The 19,019-nt window shown below is 43.8% G+C and overlaps 1 long non-coding RNA gene across 1 annotated transcript; it reads left to right on the top strand.

Moving 5' to 3' along the window:
• The first annotated feature begins 6,683 nt into the window (after positions 1 to 6,683).
• LOC119876487 lies at positions 6,684 to 18,440 on the top strand. Its single transcript, XR_005363132.1, has 4 exons — positions 6,684 to 6,836; positions 14,821 to 14,980; positions 15,060 to 15,145; positions 16,707 to 18,440. It is a non-coding gene; the product is annotated as an uncharacterized LOC119876487 (long non-coding RNA).
• Positions 18,441 to 19,019: the final 579 nt, after the last annotated feature.

The raw sequence follows: 19,019 nt of genomic DNA on the forward strand, positions 1-19,019 counted from the left end.
AAACTGGATGCTGGGCAGCCCGGGTGGCTCAGCGGTTTAGCGCCGCCTTCAGCCCAGGGTGTGATCCTGGAGACGGAGGATCGAGTCCCACGTCGGGCTCTCTGCATAGAGCCTGCTTCTGCCTCTGCCTCTGCTTCTGCCTCTCTCTGTGTGTCTCTATAAATAAATAAATTTTAAAAGAGAGAGAGAGAGAGAAACTAGATGCTGAGGGGACATGCAGACAAATCTGAGCCAGTAGGTCCCAGACACCAGCACCTGATTGATGTCCCTCCAACCTTCAAGCCTCAAGGCCTTCTGACTTCTTTCTACCGCACGGCTGCCTCACCTTCCCCTTCACCGCTATTCGCTCCTCTGTCTGACTTCGGCCCGACTGTCTACTGAAAGTTGCTAGCTGTCACCAGTTAATTCCTAATTACCTTTTCTTGGCCTCTTCTCAGTCCCAGCCTTTGGTCCTTGTCCATTTCCGCTCAGTACTTGAGATGAGGCAGATGATAATTTGAAATGAGTCCTCTTGATTGTGAAACTGTTCGCCGCCTTGTTTCTATACTGGCCTGTTCTCAAGCTCCTGTTCCTCTTCGTGATCCTATTCAGATAACTACCCATTTTATTTGGTCCTTGCCCTCTCCTTGGGTACTATAATGGATTTCCAGTTGCCTGGGCAGGTAATCTCCACGGCTGCACCACTGGTAATTCAAATCAGTGTAGTCCAAACCCAACTCAGCATCTTCCACCCCATTTCTATACCTCAACCAATAGCTATTTTGACTCTTGATTTTCTGCTCACTTCCTCCATCCTTACTACTGCTATAGGCTTGAATCTTGGTTGACTCCTTCCTCTGTCCCTCCATGAGCCCTTAATTCCCAATTCCTATGATCAGTTAGTAATGCCTCTTTCATGCACATCCTATCACCCCCACCTCTCACCTTGACTACTGATATAGGCTCCTAATTGACAGCCTTGTTTGCTTTGTTCCCTCTATGCCACTCTATATAGCAGAGTAACCCTTTCCAATCTGGACAATTTCCTACCTAAAAAGTTCTAATAGTTTGCCTTTACCTGCTGATCTTTTCACCTTATCATGCAGTATTCTTGGCCCTCCACAATGCTTCAATACATCATGCCAAACTGATATCCCTACACATATCCAACACAATTTGCTGATTCAAGAATACGTCCCAGAAGGAAAAAAAAGAATACGTATCATGCCTTCCATGACTAGGCTTTTGTTTATGCTGTTCGTTGGAGCTCCTCCTCCTACTTTTAATTCCATTATCCAAACCCTATCTATCCTTCAGGATGCATTTGCAAGCAATGGATGGGTCAGTAACTAGACAGAATGACCTTTTTAGGATATCTCTCAGCCATGAGATGCTGCAGTAATAAGAAGTTAACCTGTACCTTTTCTACAGTGCCTTTTCAGATTCTCCCTCTACATGGGATATTTCTCTGCTTTGAACTCTTATGGGATAATGTACCAATCACATACCATGGATTTCTCTGGTTTTCAATTGTTCCACCCACTTTTTGAGAAATATTATACTCTCCCTGAGTCACAGTGATGTCAAGGAGATATCTTTTGGGGAACCTATTTTCTCTTTTCTGGGACTCATTGCCCTCCTCTGGCATATGCCCTTAACAGCATGTCCATTCTGCTCCACAAAAGTTGGGTCGTTATTTACTGATTCTCATAAAGTTAAAACCAAGAATTAGAGGTTCTAAGGAGTTGGCTGTGGTCCTAGGACTTATAATAGGACAAAGAAGCTCAGGGAATTTGCCAAATGAGACTGCCATTTTGGGGTGGCTGTTGGGGAGTTTTGTGTGCTGATGATGAACAAGCAAAGAAAAGCAGGACTATGTAGCAGAGAGGCTTCCCTTAACTCCCTTGTCAAAAACTTTAAGCCCTCCTCCCCAGTGCCTTCTCTCTATCCCATCTTCTCTATCCCTTAGCCCACTTTTTTCTTCTTCTACTTCATATTACTTGTTTGTTTCCATCTCCCTGTTCCATTCTTTACTGCTGCACAAATAAACACCACCCCAAAACTTGAGAGATTTGAAACAAAAACAGTCCTCTATTTTGATCACAAATAGGCAATTTTGGCAGGCCTTACTCTGCTTCCTGATATTTGGGGTCTCAGTTTGAGATTGAAACAGCTGGGGATTAGCAGCACTCTTTCTACACAAAGCCTTCGGCTTCCTCACAACATGGCAGCCTCGAAGCAATTAGCCTTCTTACATGGTATCCCATATCTCCCAGACAGTGTTCCCAGAGACCAAGATGGAAGCTGGGTCTTCTGACCTAGACTCAGAATTCCCTGAACAGGGGCAGCTCGGGGGGCTCAGCGGTTTAGCACCGCCTTCAGCCCAGGGCCTGATCCTGGAGACCCGGGATGGAGTCCCACATCAGGCTCCCTGCATGGAGCCTGCTTCTCCCTCTGCCTGTGTCTCTGCCTCTTTCTCTCTCTCTGTCTGTCATGAATAAATAAATAAAATCTTAAAAAAAATAAAGATAAAAATATTTTAACAGTAATATGTACTTGGCCCTGCATAATTTGTTCAGTGGATGAAGTTTGCACTTTGCCGTGGTTTTCTGTCTTCGAGCTTAGAGTCTTGACTTTTTTTCTTTTAGGGTGTTTTAGAGTTTTTTTTTTTTTTTTTTTTTTTTTTTTAGAGTAGCAGCAAGGGACAGAGGGAAATGTAGAGAGAGAGACTCTCAAGTAAGCTCCCTGCCCAGGGGAAGCCAAAGTTGGGGCTAGATCCTACCACCCTGAGATCACGACCTGAGCCAAAATCGATACTCAGCTTAACCGACTGAGCCATACAGGCACCCCTCCTATAGGTTTTACTAGGCTTGGTCATATATGTGGGGGTTTTTTGTTTTGTTTTGTTTTTGTCATTTTGAGAGAGAGAGAACACAAAAATGGGGGGGAGGGAGAGAGACAAGCAGACTCCCAGGATCCTGAAATCATGACCTGTGCAGAAGGCAGACACTTGACTAAGCCACCTAGATACCCCTTTACTTGTGTACTTTGAAGAAGTTCATATATTGAAGGAGTTTATGACAGGCTTACTCAGGAAGATGCCACAAAAAAATGATCCTTGTTAAGTTGTTTTCTTTTTTTTTTTTTTGATTTTTATTTATTTATGATAGTCACACAGAGAGAGAGAGAGGCAGAGACACAGGCAGAGGGAGGAGCAGGCTCCATGCACTGGGAGCCCGATGTGGGATTCGATCCCGGGTCTCCAGGATCGCGCCCTGGGCCAAAGGCAGGCGCTAAACCGCTGCGCCACCCAGGGATCCCTGATCCTTGTTAAGTTGGTTGGGGAAGTTTTAATACTTAAGTGCTTGAGGGGGGAGTGTAACTGAACCTATGTCTGTCTGCCTGATGCACACAAAACCGACCAGTGTGACAGCAGGATGCAGTAAATAAAGGGCTTATTTGAGAGGCAGCCAAAGGAGGAGATTGGAGAGCAAACCACAAATCTGCTTCCTTGAACGGGGAGAGAACAAGTTTTTTATAATCATGGGGGCTGCATACATAAATATTGATGAAAAGAGCAAAGAAACATATGACTATTCATGAGTAAAGATGGAGCGTGTGCATTGCTCAAGTGTATATGTAACATACTTCCCATGTTCGCTTTAAGTGGAGACTTAACATCAGAAAAAAACAAATTCAGTCCCTCACATCGGGTTATCCTAGGACAATGAGAAGGGGCTATGGGCATGCTCCAAGAGCTGGTATAAACTGGATGAGATCTTGGGTTGGTTACCTTGGGCTATATAGATTATATAGGTCAGAGGCTAGAGAACCATATTAGTTGGCCTTGAATCCAGGTTTCTGTAGGGACAGCTAGAAAATTCATTAGTGGGGTCAGAAAAGACACAATACGGGCACCAGGGTGACTCAGTGGGTTAAACGTCTGCCTTGGGCTCAGGTCATGATGCCAGACTCCTGGACACAGCCCCACATAGCCCCACATAGCCTCCTGCTTAGTGGGGAGCCTGCTTCTCCCTCTCCCTCACTCTCCTTGCCTGTGCTTCCTCTATGTCAAATAAATAAAATCTTTCAAGGAAAAAAAAAAGACACAATAGCTGATTCGGGGAAAATGTTCTCTGACCAACCAACTAAATTTTCTGCAAGCTTCAACCTCATTAATCCTACGGGACTCACTTTCAGAAGGGGAAATGACCTACTAATCTGTCCAATTAGGATGAGTTGACAAGGCGGCTAAGCAAAACCGACTGAAACTTCCTTTTCGCTGAGGGGAACGGGATCAGACTCCGGCCCCCATCCACCCTCTAGTGGGGCGGCAACGGCTCCACTACTTGGGGGAATCTCCCCTTCAACATGCAACTCCTGGCCGCAGACTCCTCATCGCCCATCCCTCCACCCCACCCCCAAACCCCCACCTCCCAACCCCCACTCCTCCATTTGGCCCTCCAGTCGCCGGCTGCCACCGCCCGGGAACAGTAAGTCCGCTGGCCGGGAGTCCAGGAAGGGACTGCGTGGGATGACGTCATGACATGGGCGGGCATACGCAAATGAGCAGCGCGCACAGGCTGCTGGGCCGGCACCGTTGTTTACAAATAGTACTTCTGGGACGCCTGGGTGGCTCAGCAGTTGAGCCTCTGCCTATGGCTCACGGCATGATCCTGATCTAGGATCAAGTTCCCAATCGGGCTCCACGTGGGGAGCCTGCTTCTCCCTCTCCCTGTGTCTCTGCCTCTGTGTGTGTGCGTTTCATGAAAAATAAATAAATCTTTAAAAAAAAAATAGTACCTCTAAGACCGATCTTGCATATCTTCAGCTGAAAATAAATATGTATTTCTGTTGGGTGTATAATCAGGAGAACTAGGAGCCATAGAGTCTCTTTGTGAAAAGCCTTCATAGATAGTGCCAAACCGTTTCCCTGTTTCCCAAAGTGATTCTACTAATTTACATTCCCACCGGAAGAAATGTGAGCATTGGGTTGTTGAACAGGCTTGTAATATTTGTTATCTTTTTTGTTTTAGTTATTCTGCAGGATGCGTAGGGTTTTTAAATTATAACTTTATTGCAACAGTAATTTCAGACTTACAGAAAAGTTGCAAGAATAGTACAAAGACCGGAGCCTGGGTGGCTCAGGTGGTAAAGCATCTGCCTTCAGCTCCTATTATATCTCAGGGTCCTGGGATCAAGCGCCATGTCAGGCTCCCTGCTGCATGGGGAATCTGCTTCTCCCCTCTGCCTGTACTCCTTTGCTCGCTCTCTCTCACACACACACAAATGAATAAAATCTTAAAAAAAAAAAAAAAAGTACAAAGAACTCCTGTGTATGTGTCACCCAGATTTCCTGAATGTTAACATTTTCTACATTGCTTAAAGTCCTTTTTCCCAAAGGGGCAACTGGGTAGCTCAGCCATTTAACATCTGATTCCCGATTTCAGCTCAGGGCATGATCTCAGGGTCCTGAGATGGAGCCCGAGTCTGGGGCCGCACTCAATATGGAGTCTGCCTAAGATTTTCTCTCTCTCTGCCTCTCCCCCTGCTCAAGCTCTCTCTCTCTAAAATAAGTAAATAAAATATCTCTTTTAAAAAGTACTTTTCCCAAAAAGGCCCATGTTCATTTCTTCTGCCTTTTGTGCATATCTCTTTTTTAAAAAGATAAGAATTTTTAAAAAGATAAGAATTAATTTTAATATACTCAATGTGATTATCTATGATTCCCTTTAATATCATCAAATATTCAGTATGTAGACGATCCCAGTTGCCTAGGATGGATTTTTTTTTAAATTTTTATTTATTTATGATAGTCACAGAGAGAGAGAGAGAGAGAGAGAGACACATAGGCAGAGGGAGAAGCAGGCTCCATGCAGGGAGCCCGACGTGGGATTCGATCCCGGGTCTCCAGGATCACGCCCTGGGCCAAAGGCAGGCGCTAAACCGCTGCACCACCCAGGGATCCCTACGATGGCTTTTTACAGTGGAATTCGTTTGAGTTAGGATTCAAACAAGGTCCCTATATTGTATTTGATTGACACAGTACTTTTTTTTTTTTTTTTGGTCTGTCTCTCCACACTAAATTGACTAGTTTCATCATTTCAGTCTGACTCAAACTAACCACATCTTTTTATTAGTCCTTGGTGGCTTCTGGCACATTTTGTTAATGTTTTGACTATGTTTCTGGTTGTTTTCAGTAGGAAGGTTGCTTTGAATGACCTAGTCTTCCATTGTCAGCCTTTATCACTTTATTTTTTTTAGGGCAGGGGGAGTGGTAAAGGGAGGGGTAGAGAGAATCTTAGGCGGGCTACACACGCAGCATGGAGCCCAACTCGGGCTTGATCTCACAACCCTGAGATCATGACCTGAGCTGAAATCAAGAGTTGGACGTTTAACCTACTGAGCCACCCGGGCGTCCCAGCCTTCATCACTTTAAAATCATGTGTCCACATCATTGAAATGGTGTAACAAGAGAGAAATATAAGTCATACCGAAAGATATTAAAAGTCATAGCCAAGAACTTGAGTCAAATATAGAGTCCTTCCGTAATTTCAGTCATCTTATCTGATCTCATTCTTTTTTCTGATCATTTTTTGTCAGAGTCACAAAGAAAAGGAATAGGCTAGCGGAAAGGGGAAGGCAGGGAACCTTAGGTGGAATAAGAATGGATACTGTGGTTATTTATTACTTTAAATTTTTTATAGTAGTTAAAACATTGGCTGTAGAACATGTGCTAATTAAATGCCTAACTTTTCCCCCTTTGTCAGAAAATAGAAGCACGAGTGTCTGCCGATGAGGACCTCAAGCTTTCCGACCTTTTAAAATATTACTTAAGAGAATCTCAAGCTGCTAAGGTAATTTGATTCTTCATTATTTTTACAAAAATGCATCTCATTAGAGGTTGTTAGACTTAAGATTGTTAATGATTATCTTTTAAATTTGATTTTCAAGTGTGAATTTTTGTTCTCCTTTTATAAATTGTTGGTCACTGAACCCCACCTAAGAGTCTCCTCTATAAACTTATCACATAGTATAATCTAGAACTTTTTCTTTTTTGTTAACTTGGTCTATTCATTCAGTTAAAATGCCGACAAAACAAAAAGTAAACCCCCATATAACAGTCTATATAGCTGAAGGATTCCAAAGTCCTCTATTGAAGGTGAGAGAGCTATAAAACCAGGATATGTTTTATTTTAAGGCAAGTCACATTTCCCTTTGGAAGTCTGTGTGCAAGATTAAAACTCTTACTAATCAAAACAATGTTACACAGAAGCATCTTTAAAGCACTGAAAATGTAGTGGCCCAGATATTCTAAGTTCAGGGCACCTGGGTGGCTCAGTCCATTAAGTGTCTGCCTTTGGCTCAGGTCATGATCCCAGGGTCCTTGGACCAAACCGCATGTCAGGCTCCCTCCCTGCTCAGTGGGAAGCCTGCTTCTCCCTCTCCCTCTGCCTCTCCCCCAGCTTGTGCTCTCTCACAAATAAATAAATAAAATCTTTAGGGGAAAAAAAAAAGATATTCTAAACTCATTGTTAATTTATGAATCGATATATTGTACAGAAAATTCCCATGTGATCAGTGGTGCTTTATACCGGTTTTTCATTCCTTATCAAATTATAAATAACCCTTGGGGACTTGGCTGGCTTAGTTGGTAGAGCATGCAACTCTTGAGAGATCTCAGGATCCCTCAGTTCAAGCCCCACATTGAACACAGAGCTTACTTTATTTTTTTTTAATTTATTTATTTATTCATGAGAGAAAGAGACACAGGCAGAGGGAGAAGCCGACTCCCTGCAGGGAGCCTACTACAGGATTCCATCCCAGGGCCCCGGGATCACACCCTGAGCCAAAGGCAGATGCTAAACCAGTGAGCCACCAGGTGCCTCCACAGAGCTTATTAAAAAAAAAAAAAAAAAAAAAAAAAAATTATTATAGGGGTGCCTGGCTGGCTCAGTCAGAAGGGCATATGATTCTTGATCTCAGGGTCAGGAGTTCAATCCCTATGTTGAGTGTAGAGATTACTTAAATAACCATAAAGTATAAATAACCCTTTTGTTTATTAAGATTGTGTCTATTCATGAGAAACACAGAGAGAGGCAGACACACAGGCAGAGGGAGAAGCAGGCTCCCCGTGGGGAGCCCAATGCCGGACTTGATCCCCAGACTCCAGACTCGTTCCTGGGACTCGAGGCTCACGCCCTGAGCTGAAGGCAGACACTCAACCACTGAGCCACCCAGGTGTCCCTGAATAACTCTTTTAACTTTGAGGACTTAGGTACTTGCAAAAATACTGTCCGTATCAGATTATAAACCATTCACGTGGGTGGGCAGGGATAAAATGAATTACTTACTTTGAGGACTTTAAATTCATTATTTTATTATAGTACGTAGTTGCTAAGGCATAGTTTTTAGAACATGGCTTTAAAAATAAATGCAGGGCAGCCCTGGTGGCTCAGCGGTTTAGCGCCTTCAGCCCAGGGCACAATCCCGGAGATCCGGGATCGAGTCCCAGCATGGAGCCTACTTATCTCTCTGCCTGTGTCTCTGCCTCTGTGTGTGTGTGTGTGTGTGTCTCATGAATAAATAAATAAAATCTTTTAAATAAAGATTAATTAATTAACTAGATGTAAATGCAGGGACGCCAGGGTGGCTCAGCAGTTAAGCATCTGCCTCCCTCTCTCTCGGTTTCTCTCACGAATTAATAAATAAAATCATTAAAAATAAAAATAAAAGTAAATCCAAATTTTTTAGTGACCACAAGAAATAATTGAAATTTAATTGCAATAATTAAAACTACAGGGTCGCCTAGGTGGCTCAGCAGTTGAGCATCTGCCTTCAGCTCAGGGTGTGATCCCGGTCGGGGGATCGAGTCCCGCATCAGGTCGCTGCGAGGAGACTGCTTCTCCCTGTCTATGTCTCTGCCCCTCTCTGTGTGTCTCATGAATAAACAAATAAAATCTTAAAAAAAAATTAAAACTACGTACAGCAGAGAGAGTATAGGAATCGATGGTAGTGTGATAGCATTGTATGGTGTCAGATGGTAGCTGTACTTGTGAGCATAGCATAACATACAGAGTTGTCAGAGCACTGTTGCACACCTGAAACTAATGTAATACTGTGTGTCAGCTCTACTTGAACATGAGTGAGTGAATAAAATCTCAAGCATATTCCATGCTGAGCAGAGACTCTAAAGACCCATTTTTTTTTAAATTTATGATAGTCACACACACACAGAGAGAGAGAGAGAGAGAGAGAGAGAGAGAGGCAGAGACATAGGCAGAGGGAGAAGCAGGCTCCATGCACCGGGAGCCCGATGTGGGACTCGATCCCGGGTCTCCAGGATCGTGCCCTGGGCCAAAGGCAGGCGCTAAACCGCTGCGCCACCCAGGGATCCCAAGACCCATTTTTAAAAGGCACCTCGGGGGCACCTGCGTGGCTCAGTCAGCTGACTGTCTGCCTTCAGCTCAGGTCACGGTTGATAGAGCATGCAACTCTTGATCTCAGGGTCCATGAGTTCAAGCCCCACGCCGCGCTCCCTGCTCGGTGGGGAGTCTGCTTCTCCCTCTCTTTAGGGGCACCTGGGTGACTCGGTTGGTTGGGTGTCTGCCTTTGGCTTGGGATGTGGTGCTGCAGTCCTGGGATCGAGCCCTGCATTGGGCTCTCTGCTCACTGGGGAGCCTGCTCTTCCCTCCCACTTGTGCTTTCTCTCACTCTGTCAAATGAATAAATAAAATCTTTAAAAACTAATAAAAATAAAAATGGGTCTTTAGGGGCGCCTGGGTAGTGCAGTAAGTTAAGCATGTAACTCTTGGTTGCAGCTTAGGTCATGATCTCGGGATAATGAAATCGAGCCCTGCATCGGGCTCCAAGCTCAACGTGGAGTCCGCTTGAGATCCTCTCTCCCTCTCCCTCTGCCATCGCCCCTCATGCACTCTTATTTCTCTCAAAAAAATAAATCTTAAACAAACAAACAAGGGTCTTTAGTGGGGAAAAGAAAGATAAGGGCACCTGGCTGGTTCAGTCAGTGGAGCATGTAACTCTTGATCTCAGAGTTGAGAGTTTGAGAATCTTGAAAAATAAATAGAAATTAAAAATGGCTCGGCTCAGGGGTGCCCGGGTGGCTTAGTTGGTTAAGCATCTGCCTTTGGCTCAGGTCATGGTCCCGGGGTCCTGGGATTGAGCCCCACATCAGGCTCCCTGCTCAGCAAGGACTCTGCTTCACCCTGTCCCTCTCCCTCTCCCCCTCTCCCCTGCTCATGCTCTGTCGCTTGCTCTCTGTCTCTCAAGTCAATAAGTAAAATCTTTAAAAATAAGAATAAAATAAAATAAATAAAATAATGTGTCCCTGGCCCATTTTTAAATTGGGTTGTTTGTTTTCCTACTGTTGAATTTAAGATGGTTTTTTTGTTTTGTTTTGTTTTTGTTTTTGTTTTCTATATTTGGGATAGGGGTCCTTTCTCAGATACATCTCTTGTAAATACTTTCTCTTGGTCTGTCTGTGACTTGTCTTCTCATTCTCTTGATAGTGTCTTTGGTAGAGGAGACGTTTTTTATTTTAACGAAGCTTACTTTATAATTATTTCTTTCATACATCATGCCTTTAGTATTATATCTAAAAAGCCTTCACCAAACCCAACATGTTCTCCTATGTCACCTTTTAGGGTTTTTATAGGTTTACATTTAGAGCTATAATCCGTTTTGAGTTAATTTTGTAAAGGGCGTAAGGTCTGTGTGTAAATTCATTTCTCCGTGTGCAGATGTCCAGCTTGCCCAGCACCATTTGTTGAAGACTGTATTATCTGCATGGTATTGCTCTTGTTCCTTTGCCAAAGAATAAATAGGTAACTGTATCTGGTTCTGGGCTCTCCGTCCTGTCAGTTGACTTACGTGTCTGTTCTGTCACCAGTCCCACACTGCCTAGACGGTAGCTGTATAGTCAGGCTTCAAGTACATAGGTCGGTCCTCTGACTTTGTTGTTCTCCTTCAATATGTTGATGATTATTGTTTGCCTTTTGCCCCCCTACACTTGAGAATCTGTTCGCCAAGATCCTCAAAATAATTTGCTGGGATATTGATTGGGATTAGTTAAACCTATAGATCAAGTTGGAAAGAACTGATGTTGACAGTGTTGAGTCTGCATATTCATGATCATGGAATAGCTCTCTGCTTACTTATTAGCTCTTCCTTGATTTCTTTTATCAGGGTTTTGTCGTTTTGGCAGCAGGCAGCAGAAGATGCAACTCCTTCTGTCCATGGGTCCTGCCCCTACCCTTGAGTTTTGTAGTTTTCCTCAAGTTGACTTTCTATTTATTTTGTTAGATTAATTCCTAGGAGTTTCATTTCTGGGGTGCTAATGTAAACATGTTTTTAATTTCAAATTCCACTTGTTCGTTGGTGGTATATAAGAAAACCATGGATTTTTGTGTATTAATGTTGTATTCTACAACCTTATCATACTCCTTCCTTAGTTCAGGGTTTTTTGTTGCCTCTTACAAAATTCTACATAAACAAGTCATGTTATCTGTGAATAAATACAGTTTTATTTCTTCCTTCCCGATCTACATACTTCCTATTTCCTTATCACATTAGCTAGGGCTTCCAGTATGATGTTGTGAAGGAGTGATGAGGGGGAACATGCATTATTACTGATATTAGTGGGCAAGCCTCCAGTTTCTCACCATTCAGTGTGATGGTAGCTATAGGGTTTTTTTGGTAGATGTTCCTTATCCAGTCGAGGAAGCACTTTATATTCCTAGTGTGCTGAAACAGTTGCTTTTCTTTAAAGGACAGAAACTTTTTTTTTTTTTTTAGGACAGCTGTCAATTGTTTTTTTTATTAAGATTTTTAAAATTTATTTATTTATTTATTTGAGAGAGCTCAGGCACGAGTTCGAGCTGGGGAAGGAACAGAGGAAGGGGGGGAAAAGCAGACCCCCTGCTGAGCAGGGGACACCCCCCCCATGTGGGGCTTAATCGCAGGACCCCAGGTTCATGACCTAAGCCGAAGGCAGACCAACTGAGCCACCAAGGCTCCCCAGTCAATTGATTCTTAACAAAAGTGCTAAGACAATTTAGTGGGGAAAGCATAGACTTTTCAACAAATGGTAGTACTGTGTCAGCTGCATAGTCACATGAAAATAAAGTTAGGCCCCTTCCTCATACTGTGTATAAAAATTTGCTCAAGATTAATCAAAGACCTAACTGTAACGGCTAAAACTTTAACATTTTTAGAAGAAAACATAAATGTAAATCTTTGTGACCTTTGATTAGATGTCGGTTTCTAAAAAAAAAAAAAAAAAAACAGATGTTGGTTTCTCAGATACACCCGGAACACAGTAACCAAAGAAAAAAAATAATAAATTGGACAAACCTTATTAAAATTAAAAACATCTGTGTGTCACAGTACACTAGGAAGAGAAGTGGAGAGACAACCCGTAGACTGGGAGAAAATATTTACAAGTCATACGAGTCCCTAATAAGCAGCTGAGATCCAGAGAATGTAGAGAACTAGTCTTCTCGATAAAAAGACAAATAGCCCAGTTAACAAATAGGCAAAGGACTTGAATCAACCTCTCTCCAAAGAAAATATACAAATGACTAATGAATACATAAAAAGATGCTTCTTCGTCAGGGAAATGCAAGTCAAAACCACGGCAAGGGTTGCTGGGTCAATGGGTAGAGCATGCGACTCTTGGTCTTGGAATTGTCAGTTCTAGAGATTGCTTAACAAACATAATCTTTAAAAACAAAACCAAACCACAGCAAGATACCACTTCACACCCACTAGGTGGCTTTAATCGAAAAGACAGATAAGGGTTGCCAAGGATGCGGAGAAATTAGAACCCTCATACAGTGTCAGCGGAAATAGAAAATGGGGAGTGCCTGGTTGGCTCAGTGGGTTAAGCGTCTGCCTTAGGCTCAAGGCACATCTCAGGATCCTGGGATCGAGGCCTGTGTTGGGCTCTCTGCTCGGTGGATAGTCTGCTTCTCCCTCTCCCTCTGCCCCCTCCACCCCCGCTCATGCTCACTGGCTCTCTCTCTCCCCGCCCCCCTCAAATGAATAAATAAAATGTTATAAAAAAGCAAGCAAGCAAGCAAGCAAGCAAGTGTGCACCATAAAATGGTACAGCTGCTTTAGAAAACAGTCTGGCAGTTTCTCAAGAGGTTCAACATAGAGTTACCAAATGACCCAGCAATTCCACTGCTAAGTAATGAGATATGAAAGAGAAAGGAAAACATGTTCACACAAAAACTTGCACAAATATTCATAACAGCATTATTCATAATAGGCAAAACTTGGTAACAAACCAAATGTCTATCAACTCATAAGTGGATAAATCAATGTGGTATTTCCATATAATGAAATATTATTTAGCAATAAAAAGGGAGGAAGTACTGGTTCACACAATAACGTGAATGAATTTGAAACTTTATGCTAAGTAAAGAAAGCCAGGCAGACAAGGCCCCATATTATAGGATTCCCCCCCCTTTTTTTTTTTTAATGAAATGTCCACAATAGGCAAATCTAAGAAAGCAGATTAGTGGTTGTGGGGGGCGGTGGGGTGGGGGGGGACGGTGGTATGAGAGGAAAATGAAGAATGACTACTGATGGATTGCTTTCCCTTTGGGTTACAGAATCGTTCTAAAACTGATTGCAGTGTTGGTTGTACAATTCTGCGAGCATACTAAAAACTGTTGAGGGGTGCCTGGGTGGCTCATTCGGTTAAGCGTTTGCCTTGGGCTCGGGTCATGATCCCAGAGACCCGGGATCAAGCCCCACTTGTTGCTCCCTGCTCATAGAGTCTGTTTCTCCTCCCTCTGCGCTCCCGGCCCCACCCGCGCTCATGCGGGATTCTCTTCTGCAAATAAATAAAATGTTTAAATTTCAAAAACAACGTAGACGCCTGGGTGGCTGAGCGGTTAAGCGTCTGCCCTCGGCCCAGGGCGTGATCCTGGAGTCCCGGGATCGAGTCCCGCATCGGGCTCCCCGCATGGAGCCCGCTTGTCCCTCTGCCTGTGTGTCTCTCATGAATAAATAAATAAAATATTTTTAAAAAGATTTTCAGGGATCCCTGGGTGGCGCAGTGGTTTGGCGCCTGCCTTTGGCCCAGGGCGCGATCCTGGAGACCCGGGATCGAATCCCACGTCGGGCTCCCGGTGCATGGAGCCTGCTTCTCCCTCTGCCTGTGTCTCTCTCTCTCTCTCTCTCTCTCTCTCTGACTATCATAAATAAATATATTAAAAAAAAAAGATTTTCAGGGATCCCTGGGTGGCGCAGCGGTTTGGCGCCTGCCTTTGGCCCAGGGCGCGATCCTGGAGACCCGGGATCGAATCCCACGTCAGGCTCCCGGTGCATGGAGCCTGCTTCTCCCTCTGCCTGTGTCTCTGCCTCTCTCTCTCTCTCTCTCTCTGTGACTATCATAAATAAATAAAAATTAAAAAAAAAAAAATTTAAAAAAAAAAAAAAAAAAAAAAAAAGATTTTCAAATTTTATTTATTCATGAGAGACGGGGCTCCACTGGGCACGGGGTCGGGGGGTGGCTGCGGGCAAAGACATAGGCAGAGGGAGAAGCAGGCTCCATGCAGGGAGCCCGATGCGGGACTCGATCCCGGGACCCCAGCATCACCACCTGAGCCTAAGGAAGACGCTCCACCACTGAGCCACCCAGGTGCCTCATAGCTGAATTTCTCTCGGTAAAGCTGTTATAAAAACCATCTAGAAGAGTAACTGGCATGTGTGGTATCCATAGTTGAAGTATTCCCTCTGCTGATGATGGGGTGGCGGGGTAACTATTAGAAACATGCAGCGTGTATTACTGGGAAGCATTCTGTTTTATAGGATCTCCTCTATCGAAGATCCAGGTCACTAGTGGATTATGAAAATGCGAATAAAGCACTGGATAAAGCAAGAGCAAAAAATAAAGATGTCCTGCAGGCTGAAACATCCCAACAGTTATGCTGTCAGAAATTTGAAAAAATATCTGAATCTGCAAAACAAGGTACTGTTAGCTTACCGTTTGATCCTGAAGTATACTTCAAGCTATTCTATAAAATTAATCTCATTTCTTTTGTTCACAGAACTTATAGATTTTAAGACAAGAAGAGTTGCTGCGTTCAGAAAAAACTTAGTGGAACTGGCAGAGTTAGAACTGAAGCATGCAAAGGTTAGTGTCACATTGAAGCTTAATAATTTAAATGACTTCTAATTTAGGAATGAGTCAGTTACAGGGTGCCTGGCCAGCTCATTGGGCTCCTGAGTTGGAGCCCCATCTTGGCGTAAAGGTTACTTTAAGAAGAAAGGAAGAAAGAGAGAGAGAGGAAGGAAGGAAGGAAGGAAGGAAGGAAGGAAGGAAGGAAGGAAGGAAGGAAGGAAGGAAGTAAGTAATTGTGGAATTGATAATAATTCTTTAATGACCTTTTCCTTCTTCCTACAGGCATACACAAAGTATTTCTGAATTAGAATTCATAATAATTGGAATTATACTTTTTGAAGATTATTTTACTACTTCACAATAATTCTGATTTAGAAAATAAACATCCTTCTTCTGGGGTTTTTCTGTAGCGTTTGTTTCCTTCACATCAAGCCCTTTCTTGTAGTTACTATAAAGATACAGCTTCGGGGACACGTGGGTGGTTCAGTTGGGTGAGCGTCCAACTCTTGCTTTGGGGTCAGGTGGTGATCTTGGAGTTGTGGGCTCCAGGCTCAGCATGGAGTCCACTTGAGATCCTTTCTCCCTCTCCTCCTACCGCTCCCACTCGTTCTCTCTCTCTCTCTCTCTCTCTCTCAAATAACCACTTTTTAAAACAGGATAAAGTTTGGCCCAAACCTTATAGTGATTTTAAAACTAGAGAATCTTAGAATTGAGAGGGATGTGGGCGCCGGAGTGGCTCAGTGTTCGAGCGTCTGCCTTTGGCTCAGGTCACGTCATCCCGGGGTCCTTGGATCGAGTCCTCTACCGGGCTCCCCACGGGGAGCCTGCTTCTCCCTCTGCCTGTGTCCCTGCCTCTCTCTGTGTCTCTCGTGAATAAATAAATAAAATTTTTAAAAGAGCCAGAGAGAGAGAGAATTGAGAGGGATTTTACAGAGCACCTAATTCAAACAAGAATATCTACAGTTTCTCCAAACGGTCAGCTCTGCGAGACTCTAGTACCTAGGATGAAACCAGTATCGTGTTTTGATTAGCTAAAAAACTAAATCACTTTTTTTTTTAAAGATTTTATGTATTTATTCATGAGAGACATAGAGAGGCAGAGACATAGGCAGAGGGAGAAGCAGGCTCCTGGTCTGGGACGCTCGCCCAGGACCCCGGGACCACGACCTGAGCCAAAGGCAGGTGCTCAACCACTGTCCACCCAGGGGCCCCAGACAATAAATCTTAAAAAAAAAAAGAAAAAAAAAAAAGAAAGAAAGAAAAGAAAAAGAAAAAGAAAAAGAAAAAAAATGTTCAGTAGTTTAACTGGGACACAAAGAGCACCTCCTCTCTCTCAGTAGATCATGCCAGGTAATCCAAAACAGTCATATTGGTGTACAGGGACATTTACTGAAGCAGCTGGTTATGTGGAAAATATTGTACGTGAAACAGGTTAAATAGTTTTAGGTCTTTAAACAGTTAGTTCCGTATAAGAAGCAGTTGTTTTCCAAATCCGGTTATCTTCGTGTAGCGTGCTGTGACTTTTCAGTCCGGTTCTTCTGGGCTTCGTAACTTACTCTCCTTTCCTGTTTAGGGTAACCTACAGTTGCTGCAGAACTGCTTGGCAGTGTTAAATGGAGACACATAAGCCGCACTCCACCTTCGGCTAAAAAGGGCTGCCTTCCTTCAGATTTTATTTTTGTTTTCTGAATGATATTAAAGCATTTACTGCTCACCGGGAAGAAAAGAAACAGCTGACAAAGCGCATCTACTCTCCTTTTTTCTGAGAAACAACGGAGCGGAGCCGTCCGTGGGTTCTGCCGATCTGTGGGGGGACACTGCCCTCCTGTACCCGAATGCTCCCTGGGACAGCCGTGGGTCACCTCGCGCTCCTCCTCTTCCAAAGCCCAAAGTTCAGTCTTTTCCTTAAGTAGCCTCCGTAGCTGTGTTTATTTTATGCGTAGTATTCCTTCTGGCTGCCAGCCGCATTTACGTTTAAGTACTTTCTGAAGTTTAACCCTTTTAAAAATACATTGTTCAAACAAGGTAAAGATCGCCGGCCGTCACCTTCTTCTGAATTTTGTTTTCAAAAGACATTGTGTACCTACCACCTTAGTTCATTCATGTATCCTGGTAAAGCGTCGTAATCAGACTTATTTTTAATTAATGAACATTTCTTAGAAGTTTTGGGACAGACTTTATGTAATCTTTATAAGTATGATTTCTGATGAAAAGCAAATGCATTAGTATGTTTGCCTTAAACTTGTAGACTAAACCAACTATTATCAAATAAAAAGTGATAACAGTGATAGTTTTTTTTAACTCTGTGGTCATTGTATCACTCTAAAATTTGGAGTAGCTATAACCCGTCTACTCCTTTGTTATGCTTTACAGTACAGGTCCTACGTTTTCTTTTTCTTTTTCTTTTTCTTAAAATGGCATATTGAACCAAGTTCACCAGTCCCTCTACAAAAGGATGAGCTGCTTTCCTGTGTGCGCTTTTTTGCATTTCATAGAAGATGGGATTGGGCAGAGGCAGGTTAGAAACAGCCATGTCTAAACTACGGGAGCAGACAAAATAAACGGTCTGTTACGGTTTCCTGGATTCCGTCTCCATCTAGCTCAGCTGAGGAACCATGCGACGTGCCATTGAGCCACTTGATAGTCATACTGGTGTGTAAATCGGTACGTAGAGAGGAAGAGTGCTCTAGGGAACAGCACTTGTCGGTGGGGGAACGGTTGGAATAAAAAGGATACTACTTGTCAGTAATTACGAATATTATTGGCCTTTTGGATGTAAATTAACATCCTGTCATCTCTCCTTTAAAATTAGGTTGTATGGTTTGATTGTTTTTTTCTTTTTCTTTTTAACTGTCTAACTTTTCCTCCAGTTGGAAGCCACAGGTATCGTGGGTGGGTTCCTCGTTTACATTTTCCCAGACCCTGTTTGTAGGTCTTAAGGGTAGTCCCCAGGATTCCAGCCTCGCATGTTCTCTTGCCTCACTGGTGTGCCATTTAATGTTTCTTTCACTGAGGTGGTTCCCTGATGCCGCTTGAGCCTGATTTTTCTGTTGCCTGAGAAATCTCTGTGTTTTGTCCTCCCCCACGTCTCCTTCACTGGTGAAAACATGCCCATGCGATGCTCTCCGGTGGGTGAACATGGGACAGAGCCCCGGCTTCCCGACTCGGGTGCGGCCCTTTCACCGGCGGCCCTTGTGGCCTGAGGCGGGTGGGCTTGACCTGTGTCTGCCTCATTTTCTCTACTACAAAGGACATACTGACCTACCTCACAGGGGTGTTGTGAGGATGAATAAACATTGGTACAGTGCTTTGGAAATGTGAAGATGCTGTGTAAATGCTAAGAAATAGCAGGTACAGGGCAGAAAGCTACGTACGACGTTCCACGTAGCCCTCAGCTACTCTGTACCAAGGAGGTCTTTTTGGAGGAAACCGGTAGGAGAGTGTTAACATACATCCTTTGGTCCCTGGGTTACATTTTTACCGTGTTTGTTGGGGTGGGTTAGACTGGAAGCAGTACGTACGTATGTATTAGAGCATGGGGCGCGGGGGGGGGGGGGGGCTGCTTGATGAATACATATAAATGAGTTGACCACACTGTCCCAGGGCCTTCTCACAAAACACAAATAAGAACAAAGGTTACTCCCTCAAGGGCCTGCTTTAGGAAAGATTCTACTTGGTACGTCGGGAACGACCGAAGCATTCCATACTTCATTGCTGGTTGCTGATTTCAGAAAACCAAGGTTTCACGGCTCTCGTGCTGTGGCCTTCATTACACGTTTGTTGGCCCCCGTGCCCCTGGGGGACACGAAGGAGAAACAGGAGGGTGCGGTGGCCACCCTGCACGGGTGGTACAGAGTTTCCGGCGGGTGACGGCGGACCCTCTGAG

The sequence above is a fragment of the Canis lupus genome, chromosome 8 (genome assembly GCF_011100685.1).
Source record: "Canis lupus familiaris isolate Mischka breed German Shepherd chromosome 8, alternate assembly UU_Cfam_GSD_1.0, whole genome shotgun sequence".
NCBI lineage: Eukaryota > Metazoa > Chordata > Mammalia > Carnivora > Canidae > Canis > Canis lupus.